Raw genomic sequence first — 19,630 nt, 5'->3', positions numbered from 1 at the left:
TTTCATCAAGAGGCTTTTCAGCTCCTCTTCACTTTCTGCCATAAGGGTGGTGTCATCTGCATATCTGAGGTGATTGATATTTCTCCCAGCAATCTTGATTCCAGCTTGTGTTTCTTCCAGTCCAGCGTTTCTCATGATGTACTCTGCATATAAGTTAAATAAGCAGGGTGACAATATACAGCCTTGACATACTCCTTTTCCTATTTGAAACCAGTCTGTTGTTCCATGTCCAGTTCTAACTGTTGCTTCCTGGCCTGCATACAGATTTCTCAAGAGGCAGGTCAAGTGATCTGATAGTCCCATCTCCTTCAGAATTTTCCACAGTTGATTGTGATCCACACAGTCAAAGGCTTTGGCATAGTCAATAAAGCAGAAAGAGATGTTTTTCTGGAACTCTCTTGCTTTTTCCATAATCCAGCGGATGTTGGCAATTTGATCTCTGGCTCCTCTACCTTTTCTAAAACCAGCTTGAACATCAGGAAGTTCACGGTTCAGGTATTGTTGAAGCCTGGCTTGGAGAATTTTGAGCATTACTTTACTGGTGTATGAGATGTTAGAGAAATCCAATAATCATATGTACTTTTAGTGGTGTAATAAGTCACTGATTTTTTTTTTTTTTCTAATAGGGAAGTGTTTCTTAAGATTCTGATTCAGTAAGTTTAAAGTGGATCTGAGACTCTGCATTTTTAGCAACCTTACAGGTGAATCCCAGGCACCACATTTTTTGGTAGCAAGAAAGCCATCAAGCTGATAAATTAGATTTACATGGATGTTTTCCAAGGCCTACACCTTTTAGCTTCTCTGCATTCTGAGCTGGAAAGTAGAAAGAAACTACAAAATCAATAAAATGCAATGTTCAATTAGTGGTAATCAGTCTCTTGGCTACATTTTGTTCATCTGAAATTATGTCTCAACCTCTATTTACTTTACAATAGCATTTCCTAACAGATTTTGTACTCCAAATTTTCATCACTAAAGCATGAACTAATGCATATTTGAAAACTAACAATTAATGTACAAATCAATAATGGTAACCTTCATTTGTACAGTGCTTTCTAGCTTATACAGAAATTCTAGGCACATTATTGTGTTTAATCCTCACAGCAATTCAAAATGTAGCTAAAGCAAGAATCATTAACCTTATACTATAAAAATCTGATGGAAATACAATAACTGTGATAATAATCAGTAGTATCTTCATAACTTTGTGTGAGTGTGCTTAGTCGCTCAGTCATGTCTGACCTTTCGCAACCCCATGGACTGTATCCCTCCAGGCTCGTCCATCCATGGGGATTCTCCAGGCAAGAATACTGGAGTAGGTTGCTATACCCTTCTCCGGGGGATCTTCTCAAACCAGGGATCAAACACAATCTCCCACAATGCAGGTGGATTCTTTACTGTCTGAGTCACCAGAGAAGAAATATTTTCATAGCTTCATTCTAAAAGACCTTAATATAAAACATTAGCTAATTTAATTTTTTATTTGCATAATGATCCTTAAAATCAGATACATATCTGTTCTTGGTTATTGGTCATATGTAGTTTTCTTGTTGTTGTTCTTGTTTAGTCACTAAAGTGTCCCAAAACAATATTTACATCAGTTTTTTATTGTATCTGTCTCCTTGGCTACTTTGAAGAGTATAAACTATGTGTATCTGAAAATCTGGATTTGAGTCCTTACTCTATTATTCCCTGTGAGACCTGGTGCAAGTGACTTTACTGCTTTAAGGTCTCTGACCTTATCTGTAAACTAGAAGGAATAATAATTTCTGTTACAGGGAACCACATTCTTCTTGGGCTTCCCTGATGGCTCAGTGGTGATGAATCTGCCTGTCAGTAGGTTCAATCCCTGGGTGGGGATGACACTCTGGAGGAGTAAATGGCAACCAACTCCCATATTCTTGCCTGGGAAATCCCATGGCCAAAGGAGCCCAGAGGGCTAGAGTCCATGGGGTTGCAAAAGAATCTAACATGATTTAGCGACTACACAGCAACACATTCCTCTCTCCACAGGTTTCCAAAAAGGTGACATCCACTGAACATGGAATAACAGACTGGTTCCAAATGGGGAAAGGAGTACATCAAGGCTGTTTATTGTCACCCTTCTTATTTAACTTATATGCAGACTACATCATGAGAAATACTGGGCTGGATGAAGCATAAGCTGGAATAAAGATTACTGGGAGAAACATCAATAATCTCAGATATGCAGATGACAGCACCCTTAGGGCAGAAAGTGAAAAGGAGCTAAAGAGCCTCTTGATGAAAGTGAAAGAGGAGAGTGAAAACGTTGGCTTAAAGCTCAACATTCAGAAAACTAAGACCATAGGATTCAGTCCTATCACTTCATGGAAAATAGATGGGGAAACAGTGGCTGACTTCATTTTGGGGGGAGCTCCAAAATCAATGCAGATGGTGATTGCAGCCATGAAATTAAAAGACGCTTACTTCTTGGAAAGAAAGTTATGACCAACCTAGACAGCATATTAAAAAGCAGAGACATTACTTTGTCAACAAAGGTCCATCTAGTCAAGGCTATGGTTTTTCCAGTAGTCATGTATGGATGTGAGAGTTGGACTATAAAGAAAGCTGAATGCGGAAGAATTGATGCTTTTGAACTGTGGTGTTGGAGAAGACTCTTGAGAGTCCCTTGGACACCAAGGAGATCCAACCAGTCCATCCTAAAGGAGATCAGTCCTGAGTGCTCATTGGAAGGACTGATGTTGAAGCTAAAACTCCAATACTTTGGCCACCTAATGCAAAGAATGGACTCATTTGAAAAGACCCTGCTGCTGGGAAAGATTGAGGGCAGGAGGAGAAGGGGATGACAAAGGATGAGATGGTGGATGGCATCACTGACTCAATGGAGATAAGTTTGAGTAAACTCCGGGAGCGGGTGATGGACAGGGAGGCCTGGTATTTTGCAGTCTATGGGGTTGCAAAGAGTTGGTCATGATGAGTGACTGAACTGAACTGAACTGACATCCATTTTACTTGCTAGAAAAGAACAGTTTTGAAGAAACACCTTGGAAATATCTGTTTCTATGTCCTTTGTGCTATATTTATCTCCCTGATAGATGTTTAAATTTATTAATCTGACTGGAGAGATACAAAGAGTTTGACACCACTGATCACACCCATCTACTGGGAAGGGTTAAGTTATTCAAGCGACTATTTCCATCTGTGGTCTATTATATCTTGTGTGCTTAACTAAAGCATTCTCTTCTTGTATTCATCCATTAATGCTGTTAATCAGCTCTGAAGATTTTCTTCTAAAAGCAAGTTTGGAAGCCCAAATCAGTTAACATTTAGAATTCAAATGTTCTCTGAGTTAAAAGTTATGGGAGATTATTTCATGGAGCTGGCAAGGTATCTTTTCTGAGAATTTACTTGCATGTGGGGAATGTGGTCTAAATTGAGGGGGAAATGTATGCCTGGAGGCCAATTGCATTGTTGCATTATCCAATCTTGCTTTCCAGCTGACAACCTGATATTTTAATCCCCCTCAGATACCTATGTCTGGGCTTCCAGGTGGCTCAGCAGTAAATAATCCACCTGTAGTGCAGGAGACGTGGGTGTGATCCCTGGGTGGGGAAGATCCCCTGGAGGAGGGCATAGCAACCCACTTCAGTATTTTTGTTGGAAAAACCCCATGGACAGTGGAGCCTGGCAGGCTATGGTCCATACGGGGTTGCAAAAAATTAGACAAGACTGAAGCACCTAAGCATGCACGCACATACACAGATACCTATGTTTACTCCACAATTGGTTTAGGGCTTAGAAAGGAGGTAGGGTGAGTTCTTGTACCAAGAACCTGCCAATATGGGTCACATTCACACCAAAACCAAGAAGAAGGCAGCCTGGGTCATCACTGAGAAGTACTGTACAAGCTTGGGCAATGAATTCCACACCAGTAAGCGTGTGTGTGAGGAGACTGCCATTATTCCCAACAAGAAGCTCGGCAACAAGATCACAGGCTCTGTCAAACATCTGATGAAGTGGATTCAGAGGGACCCAGTGAGAGGTATCTCCATCAAGCTGCAGGAGGAAGAGCAAGAGAGGAGGGATATTTATGTGCTAAGATCTCAGTCTGGATCAGGAGATCACTGAAGTATTAATAGGTCCTGACACTAAGGAAACCCTGAAGCTCTTGGACTTTGGCAGTCTGTCCAATCTGCAGGTCACTCAGCCCATCTTTGGGATAAATTTCAAAACACCACATGGAGTTGTTTGAAACTTTCTACAGTGCTGCAATATTTTGAATAAACTTCAGACACAGCAACAACAAAAAGGAGATAGGCTGTAATTACCTAGCATTTATTTATCTCTTTTTTTTTTTCCTGAGAAAATCCAACTACTACTTTGAGGAGCTGTTTAAAGAGCAAAATATACATTGTGTTGCATTATCCATAACACACAATTAATGGAGCTACTAGTGTTAATGTAGAGAAGGCAATGGCACCCCACTCCAGTACTCTTGCCTGGAAAATCCCATGGACGGAGGAGCCTGGTAGGCTGCAGTCCATGTGGTCGCTAAGAGTCGGACACGACTGAGCGACTTCACTTTCGCTTTTCACTTTCTTGCATTGGAGAAGGAAATGGCAACCCACTCCAGTGTTCTTGCCTGAAGAATCCCAGGGACGGGGGAGCCTGGTGGGCTGCCGTCTATGGGGTTGCACAGAGTCGGACACGACTGAAGCGACTTAGCAGCAGCAGCAGCAGCAGCAGTGTTAATGTGTGTGTGTGTGTGTGTGTGTGTGTGTGTGTGTGTGTGAAATGGCTTTAGTCATGTCCAAGTCTTTGCGACCCTATAGACTGTCACCCACCAGGCTCCTGTGTCTATGAGATTCTCCAGGCAAGAATACTGGAGTGGAATGCCATGTCCTCCTTCATGAGATCTTCCCAATCCAGGGATTAAACTCATGTCTCCTATGTCTCCTGCATTGGCAGACTGGTTCTTGCCACTAGCACCACCTAGGAATTACTACTGTTAACATTTCCATCTTAACTGGCTTATGTTAATGGGAATGATAAATTTGCAGGCCAATACAAACAAATGAGTAGGGACAAAATAAAAGAAAGTGGACAATATCAAAAGTGTCAAACATGTATGAAGATGAGAGTACTGATCCAAATTTAATGAATCAACAGAACAAATTCTTGAAAATTATCTCTAACTCTGTTGAAAAATTTAGCACTGAGAAAGAAGGTCAACAGGTGATTTTCCCAAGGCCATATACTTGATAAGCTTCAGCTCAGTTACTCAGTTGTGTCCAACTCTTTGCGACCCCATGGACTGCAGCACACCAGGCCTCCCTGTCCATCACCCACTCCCAGAGTTTACTCAAACTCATGTCCATTGATCACTGAGGAAGGCTTTCTTATCTCTTCTTGCTATTCCTTGGAACTCTGCATTCAAATGTGTGTATCTTTCCTTTTCTCCTTCACTTTTCACTTCTCTTCTTTGCACAGCTATTTGTAAGGCCTCCCCAGACAGCCATTTTGCTTTTTGCATTTCTTTTTCTTGGCCTTGGTCTTGATCCCTGTCTCCCGTACAAAGTCACAAACCCCTGCCCATAGATCATCAGGCACTCTGTCTTTCAGATCTAGTCCCTTAAATCTATTTCTCACATCCACTGTATAACTGTTAGGGATTTGATTTAGGTCATATGAATGGTCTAGTGGTTTCCCCACTTTCTTCAATTTAAGTCTGAATTTGGCAATAAGGAGTTCATCATCTGAGCCACTGTCAGCTCCCAGTCTTGTTTTTGCTGACTGTATAGAGTTTCTCCAATTTTGGCTGCAAAGAATATAATCAATCTGATTTTAGTGTTGATCATCTGGTGATGACCATATGTAGAGTCTTCTCTTGTGTTGTTGTAAGAGGGTGTTTGCTATGACCAGTGCATTCTCTTGGCAAAACTCTATTAGCCTTTGCCCCACTTCATTCTGTACTCCAAGGCCAAATTTGCCTGTTACTCCAGGTGTTTCTTGACTTCCTACTTTTGCATTCCAGTCCCCTATAATGAAAAGGACACCTTTTGGGGGTGTTAGTTCTAGGAGATCTTGTAGGTCTTCAACTTCAGCTTCTTTAGCATTACAGGTTGGGGCATAGACTTGGATTGCCATGATATTGAATGGTGCTTTGGAAATGAACAGAGATCATTTGTCATTTTTGAGACTGCATCCAAGTACTGCATTTAGGACATTTTGTTGACTATGATGTCTACTCCATTTCTTCTAAGGGATTCCTGCCCACAGTAGTAGTTATAATGGTCAGCTGAATGACCATTATAGCAAGGCAAGATAAGAAATAGCAAGGAGAGATAAGCAAAGGTAATAGCAAAGATAACAAGATGACAGCAAAGAATAGCAAGGAGAGATAAGAAAGCCTTCCTCAGAGATCAATGCAAAGAAATGGAGGAAAACAATAGAATGAGAAAGACTAGAGATCTCTTCAAGAAAATTAGAGAAAAAAAGGGAACATTTGATGCAAAGATGGACTCAATAAAGGACAGAAATGGAAAAGACCTAACAGAAGCAGAAGATATTTAAAAAAAAAAAAAAAGGCAGGAAGAATACACAGAACAACTGTATAAAAAATATCTTCATGACCCAGAAAATCACAATGGTGTGATCACTCACACCTGGAGCCAGACATGCTGGAATGCAAAGTCAATTGGGCCTTAAGAAAAATCACTACGAACAAAGCTAGTGGAGGTGATAGAATTCCAGTTGAGCTATTTCAAATCCTGAAAGGTGATGCTGTAAAAGTGCTGCATTCAATATGTCAGCAAATTTGGAAACTCAGCAGTGGCCACAGGACTGGAAAAGTCCATTTTCATTCCAATCCCAAAAAAAGGCAATGCCAAAGAATGCTCAAACTATTGCATAATTACACTCATCTCACATGCTAGTAAACCAATGCTCAAAATTCTCCAAGCAATACGTGAACTGTGAACTTCCAGATGTTCAAGCTGGTTTTAGAAAAGACAGAGGAACCAGAGATCAAATTGCCAATATCTGCTGGATCTTAGAAAAAGCAAGAGAGTTCCAGAAAACCATCTATTTCTGCTTTATTGACTATACCAAAGCTTTTGACTGCATGGATCACAATAAACTGTGGAAAATTCTGAAGGAGATAGGAATATGGGACCACTTGACCTGCCTCTTGAGAAACCTGTATGCAGATCAGGAAGCAACAGTTAGAACTGGACATGGAACAGACTGTTTCCAAATAAGAAAAGAAGTACATCAAGGCTGTGTATTGTCACCCTGCTTATTTAACTGATATGCCAAGTTCTTCATGAGAAATGCTGGACTGGAGGAGGCACAAGCTAGAATCAAGATTGCCGGGAGAAATATCAATAACCTCAGATATTCAAATGACACCACCCTTATGGCAGAAAGTGAAGAAGAACTAAACAGCCTCTTGATGAAAGTGAAAGAGGAGAGTGAAAAAGTTGGCTTAAAGCTCATCATTCAGAAAACCAAGATCATGGCATCTGGTCCCATCACTTCATGGCAAATAGATGGAGAAACAGTGGAAACAGTGGTTGACTTTATTTTGGGGGGCTCCAAAATCACTGCAGATGGTGACTGCTGACATGAAATTAAAAGACGCTTACTCCTTGGAAGGAAAGTTATGACCAACCTAGACAGCATATTAAAAAGCAGAGACATTACTTTATCAACAAAGGTCCATCTAGTCAAGGCTACGGTTTTTCCAGTAGTCATGTACGGATGTGAGAGCTGGACTATAAAGAAAGCTGAGCACCGAAGAACTGATGCTTTTGAACTGTGGTGTTGGAGAAGACTCTTGAGAGACCCTTGGACTGCAAGGAGATCCAACCAGTCCATTCTGAAGGAGATCAGCCCTGGGATTTCTTTGGAAGGAATGATGTTAAAGCTGAAGCTCCAGTACTTTGGGCACCTCAGGCGAAGAGTTGACTCATTGGAAAATACCCTGATGCTGGGAGGGATTGGGGGCAGGAGGAGAAGGGGACGACCCAAGGTGAGATGGCTGGATGGCATCACTGACTCGATGGATGTGAGTCTCAGTGAACTCCGGGAGTTGGTGATGGACAGGGAGGCCTGGCGTGCTGCGATTCATGGGGTCGCAAAGAGTCAGACACGGCTGAGCGACTGAACTGAACTGAACTGAATCTTTTTAAAGGGCTTTCCTGGTGGCTCAGCAGTAAAGAAACCACCTGCCAATGCAGGAGATGTGGGTCTGATCCCCAAGTCAGGAAGATCCCCTGGGAAGGAAATGGCAACCCACTCCAGTATTCTTGCCTGGAGAATCCCATGGACAGAAGAGCCTGGTGAGTGACAGTCCATGGGGTTCAAAAGAGTCAGACATGATTTAGCAACTAAAGAACAATTTTTTAATGTATCTCACCTTATAAATTACAAACTTTACTATTACAAAGATTATCTATGTTTGCATTTATAAATTTAATCCTCAGAGATTAAAGAAAAATAGTTGATAAACTTATAAGATACTCCTGATGTCAGGGCCATCTGTTTTTAAATAAAAACAAAAACAAATGGGCACGATGACCTGGGCCCATTAGCACTGATGAATGTCTCTGGAGAAGTGACCAAATCTCCCCCAGGACCTGATTAGTTCAGGGTGACAATAAGGCAAGAAAGTTTCTACTGAATCAGAGATATCACCTATATCACACACCTGAAAAAATCTGGTTCTTAAATAAAAAATCCAAACAGTTAAAAGGGGAAAAAAGTCCAAATATCTTTCCTCATTAAAATCTAGATCAAGAACAAAAGAACTTTGACAATGGGGAAAGAAGATTCATTTAAAAAGTAATTTGGAATAAAACCACCCAAGAACATGCAAAGCACATACTTGAGTTTACATGTTTCCTTTTACTTTATTTGCAAGTATTTATAGAAAAAGTATAATGATTTGGTTAATATTATCATAAAATATAATTTTCAACATGTCATCAAGGTGGGTACAGTCTCAATAGTATTCCGAAATTAGATATGCTAAATTCCTGATGCATCTTCTGAGAGGGGTCCTGGATGGGAAAAAATAGGAGGGACAAATAAATACCATGTAGCATTATGATTATTTTCTAAAGTACTTGACTGAACTGTCCCATGACTAAGTTAATAAGCACCCATTTAGTTTCTAGTTTGGGCTTCCCTGATGAAGTAGTGAAGAATCTGCCTTCCAATGCAGGAGATGCAGGTTCAGTCTCTGGGTCCGGAAAATTCCCTGGAGTAGGAAATGGCAATCCACTCCAGTATGTTGCCTGGGATATCCCATGGAATGAGGATCCTAGTGGGCTACACAGTCCATGAAATCGCAAGAGTTGGACAAGATTTAGTGATTAAAACAATAAGTTCCTATTTTAATCAATTTCATGCAATTTTGCAAATGTATGTTAAGTCTTTACAGGATAAATAAAAATGAGCAAAACACTGCACTGATTCTCCAGGGTAACTCACACTTTAAGATGGGAGTTGAACCCTATAGCAACTTCAGTTCAGTTCAGTTCAGTTCATTCGCTCAGCCGTGTCTGACTCTGCAACCCCATGAATCGCAGCATGCCAGGCCTCCCTGTCCATCACCAACTCCCGGAGTTCACTCAGACTCATGTCCTTTGAGTTGGTTATGCCATCCAGCCACCTCATCCTCTGTCATCCCCTTCTCCTCCTGCCCCCAATCCCTCCCAGCATCAGAGTCTTTTCCAATGAGTCAGCTCTTTGCATGAGGTGGCCAAAGTACTGGAGCGTCAGCTTTAACGTCATTCCCTCCAAAGAACACCCAGGGCTGATCTCCTTCAGAATGGACTGGTTGGATCTCCTTGCAGTCCAAGGGACTCTCAAGAGTCTTCTCCAACACCACAGTTCAAAAGCATCAATTCTTCGGTGCTCAGCTTTCTTCACAGTCCAACTCTCACATCCATACATGACCACAGGAAAAACCATAGCCTTGACTAGACGGACCTTTGTTGGCAAAATAATGTCTCTGCTTTTCAATATGCTATCTAGGTTGGTCTTAACCTTTCTTCCAAGGAGTAAGCGTTTTTTAATTTCATGGCTGCAATCATCATCTGCAGTGATTTTGGAGCCCCCAAAAATAAAGTCTGACCCTGTTTCCACTGTTTCCCCAACTATTTCCCATGAAGTAATAGCAGCTTACTACAATCTTAATAATGATAGTATAATAGAGGTGTAGATAAATCTTTAGTATAATAGAATCAACCAGAAGAGACATTATGGAGAAGGGAGCATGGCATGGAAAGAAAACACAGGAAAATAAAAATATCAGATATAATTAAGTGGCATAGTTCTCAAATGTTAGGCTTTCTCTGAATTACCCATTGAATCACATGGCCTCATTCTCAAGAAACTTTAAATTACAAATCTAGTGTTATGACCTAAATGTGGCTAGGAGTTGTGTTTTCTAACACACAAGGTGGCACACAGTCAAAGGGTACTCAGTGCTTGGCTGTGGCTGATAATGATGTCTCTGATAGGTCATTTGTACTTTGAATGGTTATTAATTGTAGATCACTGATTATTAAAAAATAATTAAGCGTACGTTCACAATAATTTACAGAAAAGGAAGCACACAAAGAAAAAGCAGAAAGAGAAAGCTGTTAATCATATGGAATGACCTAGAAAATAGAGCAGAAAGGCATCAATGTCATGAAAGGCATGAAGCAAGGTAACATGCTAGCTTCTGTGCAAGCACTTTCATTAAAACATGCCAGATCTGGAAAATAGTGACGAAGCTGTTATTTTTAGGGTGCAGAGAGCATATTCTCAGGTCTTAGAAAATGGTGTGAATGCAGTGGGCCTCATGAAATGTCTACAATCAGTAACATACTTGCTGAAATATTGAAAACCTTCCCTCTACTATCAGTAATGATGGCATTTCCTTATCTGCTATTCAATTTTTCGACTTGAAAATCTATCCAGTACAATTAAGTCAATGGAAAAAAAGGAAAATATGGGATCAGAAAGAACAATACAAAGCGATAAAACGTATTGTGTACAGATTTGCAAAATAACATGGTTTGACACATAATAAGTCCAAAATAATATTCAGAAAGCTGTTGGAATAAATGAGTTTGCTGAATTATTGATGTGAATTCAACATGAAAACATTAACATATCAATTATATTTATATATTCCAGAAAAAAACTGGTTTGATAAATGAAATAATGTACAGTAGCATCAAGAAACATCATCCAATAATAACTCTAACAAATGACATAAAGTATACATACAACTGCAAATCATTTTTTTAGAAAAGTAAAGACCTAGTAAAAAGGGAATAAATACATGGTAGAGTATAAAATGCACATGAACTGAAAAACTTTACATTGTAAATATGTCAACCTTCTCTAAATGTATCAGTTATTCAAGCAACATAGTAAGTTTTGGTGAAAATTAACATGCTGATTCTAAAATTTCCATAAAATAACATATCTTAAAAATCAAACTAGAATGACTTATACAACTAAAAGGATTTATCATATATCTATAGCAAAGTGGTAATTATAGTCAATTAGGCCAATGGAACAGAATAGAGAATTCAGAAGCAAAGTCATATCTTCAGTCATTTGCTTATATTACAAAAGTAGCCTTGCAGTGCAGTATGGGTAGGATACTCTTGTCAACAAATAGTGCTAGGTATATTGGATATGCATGTGGGACTAAATGGGGGAGCTTACCTGGTGGCTCAGAAGGTAAAAGCATCTGCTTGCAATGTGGAAGACCCGGGTTCAATCCCTGGGTGGGGAAGACCCCCTGGAGAAGGAAATGGCAACCCACTCTAGTACTCTTGCCTGGAAAATTCCATGGATGGAGAAATCTCATAGGCTACAGTTCATGGGGTCGCAAAGAGTCGGACACAACTGAGGGACTTCAGTTTCACTTTCACTTTCATGGGAATAAATGACCATTATTTATATGTCATGTGTATGTACCTGTTAGTCACTCAGTCATGTCTGACTCTTTGCAACCCCATGGGCTGTAGCCTGCGAGGCTATCTGTTCATGGGATTCTCCAGGCAAGACTACTGGAGTGGGTTGCCATCTCCTTCTTCAGGTAGGTCATATCATACACAAATCAATCTCTGATGAATTTTTAATCAAAATATAAATAGATACTATAAAGTTTCTTTGGAACTCTGCATTCAGATGCTTATATCTTTCCTTTTCTCCTTTGCTTTTCGCTTTTCTTCTTTTCACAGCTATTTGTAAGGCCTCCCCAGACAGCCATTTTGCTTTTTTGCATTTCTTTTGCATGGGGATGGTCCTGATCCCTGTTTCCTGTACAATGTCACAAACCTCCGTCCATAGTTCATCAGGCACTCTATCTATCAGATCTAGTCCCTTAAATCTATTTCTCACTTCCACTGTATAATCGTAAGGGATTTGATCTATGTCATACCTGAATGGTCTAGTGGTTTTCCCTACTTTCTTCAATTTGAGTCTGAATTTGGCAATAAGAAGTTCATGATTTTTTGCTGACTGTATAGAGCTTCTCCATCTTTGGCTGCAAAGAATATAATTAATCTGATTTCAGGGTTGACCATCTGGTGATGTCCATGTGTAGAGTCTTCTCTTGTGTTGAAGAGATGTTTGCTATGACCAGTGTGCTCTCTTGGCGAAACTCTATTAGCCTTTGCCCTGCTTCATTCCTCATTCCAAGGCCAAATTTGCCTGTTACTCCAGGTGTTTCTTGACTTCCTACTTTTGCATTCCAGTCCCATATAATGAAAAGGACATCATTTTTGGGTGTTAGTTCTAAAAGGTCTTGTAGGTCTTCATAGAACAGTTCAACTTCAGCTTCTTCAGCGTTACTGGTTGGGGTATTGTTTGTTACTACGAGTGAAATGACACAAAACATACAAGACATACAAGACGCACACAAGAGACATACACTCTGGCCAGAGGGACAAGAACTGGGCAAACTAATTGCCGTTTATTATTATAAAGCCCTCCTTAGACAGAATTCCAGACTGTAAGAATAAGCCTTTTCAGTACAGTGCAGGTGCATACATGTTATCGTACAGCAAAGGGGAGTGAAATCTCTGTCTACTTCAGTCTGCACAAAGCCCTCATCTCCTTCTAATCTCAAGAAGGGAATGCTCCCTTGTTTGCAAGGGACCATTAAACTCAAGGCTGTGTCCAGACTCTTTGGCAGAACACCTCGTATGCAAGGGCGCTCAGCCTGAGCAGAGAGACCCGTTTGCAGGCACATCTCTACTACCCTATTAACCCTTGATCTCCCCCTTTTTTATTTTATTTAAGCCCTCGAGACATTTTATTGATGTTTTGTAGAGCAAGGCATAAAGCTGTAGGTGGCCAACCTCCAGCCTCGCCAGCCCCTCTTGCGGCTGTGCCTGTCTTAGGTTGCCCTCCTCTGAGGGTCTTACCCGTCATTGGCTATCCAGCCACCTCTTGGGGGCTAGGCAGAATCTCTCTAGATGATGGGCATCTAGAACTCTTTTTATTTATATGTCTTGGTTAATCTCTTGAAGGGCTCATGTTAAATGGTACAGGTGTTATACAAAACAGAAGAATTCCAATCATATTTCAACACACTTCGTGTAGATAAAACAGCCAATTTATCTCCAAGCCAGGAAACGGTGTGTTTGAAGATTGAGCATGTCGGTAGCAAGTTGTGCATCCAAATCTCGCTGCTATTGCCATAACAAATGAGAGTCTTTTTGCCAGTCTCGAACAAAATCAGCTGTTTGAATTCCTTGGTGTAACACAAGGCCTGCTACAGCTGCTGTTGCAGTTACTGATGCAACTGAGAGAATCGAAGCAATGACCACAGCAAGCATACTTCGAGATCGGTGTAGCAAAGTCTGTACAGCGGTTACTAGATGAGAACAGCAAAAGAATCTGACCACGGCCGAGTCAGATTTATAGGCAGCCATACTTCTGTCTGAGCTTTAACAATTACTAGCGAGAAATTGGAGTTAAAGGCTTGTCTTTCAAAATTTTCCTACCAAGACATTTACACATTGAGTTAAATTACAATAGTCACATGACATAGACCCCACAGTATCATTCCAGGTCCAATTCCCATATAACAATGCAAAAGGATATTTTACACATGCCATTGCAGAATAAGATTTATTAACATGTAAATTAACATGGAATGGACCCGAAGAGTCACCACTGTCCAAAGTATAATTTCCTGACCAGATAGTGAAATTACCAGAAACCGCCCATAGTTTCCAAATATCTCCTTGAATGTGTGGATATCCTTGCAATTGTAATTGAGGAGGGACAAGTGCAAATTGCTGCCATTTAACTGTTTTGTTACCATTGCCCATCAAAGTGCTATTTGCACGATGCCACCTAAAGAGTTTATTTGACCATTTTTTTTAAGAATTGCCCATAATCTGGACTCCAATCTACAATGATGGCCCCAGAATAATTCATGACCGTAAAGGGTCGATGACCTCGGCAACGTTCCCACTCCAAAGATTCTAGAAAAGAACAAAAAAGTTAACAGGACATAGCGACATGTGTTTTCCATTATGAGTATCCATCGGTTCTGTCGAGGTACTAAATCCCCTAGCGGAAACAAGCACAGTAAAAGTAGCAAAGTGGTAATTATTATACTTTACCCCCCATGTATTATAAGAATGATGAGAATATTCCTTAGTGGACAGACAAAAGGGGTGTCCCCCTATACATAAAGGAATACCTTCCACTGCAATGGTCAAATTATTAATATTATATTATTGTTTATGATGAGATAGTTGTTCTATTTCCCCGCAAGCTGGCAGGGGAAAGAAGGCAGTCTCATTAGTACATACCTGCACTTCTGGTTCCCCCCAGGAAACTGCTCTTACTAATGGAGGATTAGGTATATATGCCCAATATGTATGATTACTTGCCAATACACCAATTACCTGACATGTCACCACCACCATCATGGCAAGCAAAAGACTGGTAGGATTCAGAGGTTGCCCCGCCTTCACTAATGTCTTTTCTGCTTTCTGAGTCAACCTCTTCATTCGACCCCATGTAGGAGGTGCTGCTTCCCTTGTATGGGAGGTAAGGCTTCTCTGCATAGTAAGCTCTTCGAATTTTTGAACAAGGGGATCAGCCATTGTTGATTTTGATCAATCTTGCTGGGGTCCAAAACATGTAATTATCAACAGAAATGAAAGCATACCCTCGTCCCAAATATATTAAGGATGCTGGGTTCCAACCTTTCTCTTTATCTTTATACCAAATAGGTGTATTCAAGATCTTCTTATCCTCTTCTTTCCCTTGAAAATGCAACTCTGCTGCTGATAGATTTCCCTTGCTCCAAACATTCAAAAAATTTAGGGTAAGTAAGGTTTTATTCAGAATGTCTTTAGGTTTCATAAATCTCTCTTGTTCCCTCTTTTTTATTTTTTCAAGATAATCACGCAAGGTACGATTAGCTCTTTCAATGATAGCTTGCCCTTGACTATTATAAGGAATACCAAAAGTATGAGTTATATGGTATTGAGATAAAAAGTGAGCTAATTTTGTGGATTGGTAAGCAGATGCATTATCAGTTTTCAATTTAATTGGTAATCCCATAACTGCAAAACAAGATCACAAATGAGTAATAACAGCGTCGGCCTTTTCAGAATGTAATGCAGTGGCCCATTGAAAATGTGTGCAAGTGTCTATAGTATGATGCACACATTTTTGTTGTCTGAAAGAAGAAATGCAAATTACATTCATTTGCCATATCTGATTTGCTTGTTGTCCTCTTACATTGACATCCGGTGGGGTAAACAGCAAAGCAAAGGGTGCACATATGGAACAAGAACAAACAATATTTTGAGCTTGTTTTCGAGTAATAGCATGAGATTTTTGTAACCCTTTGGAGTTGGTATGTTGTAAGAGATGTTCTTGCTTTGCTGCTTCTATAGGATTAAGTAAGGCATCAATTGTAGCATTTCCGAATGATAAGGGTCCAGGAAGGGCAGAATGTGCACGGATGTGAGTAAAGAAAATTAACTCTGAACGCTGCAAGAGCAATTGTTGTACTTGGTAAAACAATTTATCAATAGCTGTTTTAAGAGTCAGTGGAAGGGAGACATGAGGAAGCTGTAGGCAAGAGAGAACGGCATCGAGAATCTGAAACAATGTTAATAGGAAGTTGGGGAAAATCTTGTAAAACTAAATAGATAGCCCACAATTCAGCAGGCTGTACAGAAGAAAATGAGTGGGGGAGAACCTTGGAATTTTCTGGGGTCCAATATCCAGCAATATTTTTATTTGCATCTGTAAAAATAGTGGGTCCCTTAACGGGAACATCTGAAATTGGGGAAAGAGATATCATAGTGTTAGTCCGGAGAAGGTCCATCAATTTAGATGATGGATAATGATTAGAAAACGAACCAGGATATGAAGCAAGAGAAATTTGCCAGTTTTCATTAAATTGTAAACATCGAGATATTTGAGCAGTTGTTAACTGAGTAACAATCTGGTGTGGTTCACATCCTGATAGTTGTAAAATACGATAGTGACCTTTCTGTATAAGGAAGGCTAATTTATCCATATATATAGTCAATTTTTTGGAAAAACTGTTAGGTAAGAAAACCCATTCTATTAATCCTTCTTCTTGAGCAATTACACCAGATGGGGAATAAGGGGTATGAAATATGATAAGAGAAATAGGTTGAGATGCATGTAAGTAAGTCAAAAAGCCGTCATTTAGTCATTGTTCAACAAATTGAAGTTCCTGTAAAGCCAATGGGGTTAAGGTCCGGGGGCTATCCAAAGCTGAATCTCCTTCTAACGTAGAAAACAAATGTCGTAACTGATAAGTAGGAATCCCAAGTACCGGGCGTAGCCAATTAATATCTCCCAATAATTTTTGAAAATTATTTAAGGTTTTGAGATGGTCTGTTCTAATTTGTAACTTTTGGGGCCCAATTCTATGTTGTTCTAATATTGTCCCTAAATATGAAATAGGAAAGTCCTTTTGAATTTTTTCCGGGGCTATTTGCAAATTGTATAGTCTTAAAGCCTCGTGTACTTTTAAAAAGAATTCATCACGTTCAGCAATACTAGGAGCTGCCAATAGGAGATCATCCATATAATGATATAGAATATAATTGGGGTATTTTTGATGGAGGGATTGTAAAGAGCGAGGTATGAATTCTTTACATAAGGTAGGACTATTTATCATTCCTTGTGGTAGGACTGTCCATTGATAACGCTTAACAGGCTGAGCATGATTAAGAACAGGAACTGTAAAAGCAAATTTATCTCTATCTTGCAATTGTAGGGGAATGGTAAAAAAAAAAAAAACAAAACAGTCTTTAAGATCTAGCACTATTAAGGACCAATTCTGAGGAATAAGAGCTGGAGAGGGGAGTCCCAATTGCAATGTCCCCATAGGTTTAATACATTTATTAACCTTTTGTAAATCAGTTAACATTTTTTATTTTTTAGTTTTTTTTTTTTATAACAAAAACAGGAGACTTTTAGGGAGAGGTAGAGGGCTCTATATGACCAAGTTGGAGTTGTTCTTGTACCACTTGTTCTAATGCCTCGAGCTGGCCACTGCTCAACCCATTTTGGAGTATTAGTTAACCATTTTAATGGGAGTGCTCGAGGAATTTGAGCAGTGGCTACTAGTTTTTTGATGGAATGGTTACAGAAGCCCCCAAAGGAGAGAGAGGATCTCTCTCCCATATATTAATAGGTATATTTACAATATAAAAGGTAACAAACACTGATCTTCCATTATGGAATTGACATTGCAAGGGATGGGTACTCTTCCAGACATCTGCAATGGAGCCCAATCCCGTTAGCATTAAAGGGTTTTTTTTTTTTTTTTCCTTTGTTTGTTTTGTTTTGTTTTGCTTTTTCTCTCGGGGCCATTGTTGAGAAGAAATGACTGAAATATCCGCCCCTGTATCTACTAGTCTCTCAAAGTTGTTTTTTTGTGTAATCAAGGAGAGAACAGGGTGAGAATCTCTGATAAGCATTTCCCAAAATATATGTCGCCCAGTACTTCCAAATCCCCCTGTTCATTTATTAGGAAGAGCCAAAAAGGGGTGATAAGGTAGGAGAAGTATTTGGGCAATACGTTCTCTAGCTAACAGTGAAAGCGTGGTAGAAGTAGAGACCATAATTAAAATTTTCCCAACATAGTCAGAGTCTATTACCCCAGGAATTATGGTTAAACCTCTCAAAGCCATGCTGCTATGGCCTAATATCAAGCCAAAAGTGCCTTTAGGCAGTGGCCCAAATACATTTGTTTTTAATTTATAAATGCCTCCCCCTGGTGACAAAAGAACATTATCAGCTAGTGGCAAATCAGCAGCAGCACTCCCTGAAGTAGCAGACCGTAAGACGGAAATCATCATCTGAGGTCTTTTTAACGGGGCAGATGGAATGGGAGGAGGGCAAGGAGAAGTCCCCGGTATTGTTCCTGGGCCCCAAGGACTCAGGCCCGCAGGATAGTTTCCCGGTATCGGGTTGCCCATTTTATCTGTTTTAGATCTGCATTCATTAGTCCCATGAAACCCCTTCCCACACCGATGGCAAAGTCCAGGAGGAGTCTTATTTTTCCCAGCAAGAGATCTGCCTTTAGGAATTGCACCTTGATCAGCTTTTAATTTTCGACACTCTTTTTTTTTTTTTTTTTATTTTTTTATTTTTTTAATATGACCAGGTTTTTTACAATGAAAGCAGTTACCTCCCTTTGGTGGTCTCATAACCTTGGCCAAAGCTGTAGCAAAGACATTAGCCTGATGCTCAGTTTCTCCTACTCCCTAGCAGGCTCTGATATATTCAGCTATAGATGCACCCGGTCCCTTTAAAGTTCCCAGTATACGCTTGCATTCAGGATTTGCATTTTCAAATGCCAAAGTTTGTAATAATATCCCTGAGATTTCATCCCTCCCTACAGCCCGTTCCACAGCTACCCTCAATCTTGCTAGAAAATCAGTATATGGCTCATTAGGGGCTTGCATTGTTTTAACAAAGGAGGGCTGGGCTTGGCCAGTAGGCACCACATGGCGCCATGCTTGTAAAAAGACTTGGCGGACTTGTTGTAAGTCCTGATCAGTCCTGTTCTCTTAAAGCCTGATATTGGCCCTCTCCCATTAATTTGTCCTCGAGAGGACCAGGGGGATTTTGTCCCTCATTAATCTGAGCCTGCTTTTTAGCTTCTTCTTCCCACCAGCTACGAAGTTGCAACCATTGAGAGCCCTCCAAGACAGCTTGGGCAATAGATTCTCAATCTAACGGAATGATTAATTTGCCTTTTTCCAATGATTTCAACATAGTCAAAACAAAGGGAGATTGAGGACCGTACTGCACTACTGCAGCTTTAAGATCTTTAAAAAATTTATATTCCAAAGGAGCATAATGAACATTTATCACATTGCCATCCTGTTGTCTCTGGATGGGAAACAATTGTGGAGGGTCTATAAACCCACCAGGAGGAGCAGGCAAGTCATCATCATGAAGCATAGACAAAGGAAAGGAGAACCGACAATGTTCCCTGCCCACATCGGGCCGATTAACCGCAGTGGGGAAAAGAGAAGCACAAGCAGGAGCAGAAGGTGTAGATTTTTTCTCCTCCTTACGGGATTTCCACCATTCCCAGAATAGATGG

At 40.2% G+C, this 19,630-nt stretch overlaps 1 pseudogene; it reads left to right on the top strand.

Annotated features, from left to right (window-relative positions):
* Positions 1-3,822: 3,822 nt before the first annotated feature.
* On the top strand, positions 3,823-4,234 carry LOC128043548 (40S ribosomal protein S17-like; annotated as a pseudogene).
* The last annotated feature ends 15,396 nt before the right edge of the window (positions 4,235-19,630 follow it).

Source organism: Budorcas taxicolor, chromosome 2, assembly GCF_023091745.1.
Source record: "Budorcas taxicolor isolate Tak-1 chromosome 2, Takin1.1, whole genome shotgun sequence".
Lineage (NCBI taxonomy): Eukaryota > Metazoa > Chordata > Mammalia > Artiodactyla > Bovidae > Budorcas > Budorcas taxicolor.
Note: the sequence above shows the minus strand (reverse complement) of the source record. Positions and strands in the feature narration are given on the sequence as shown.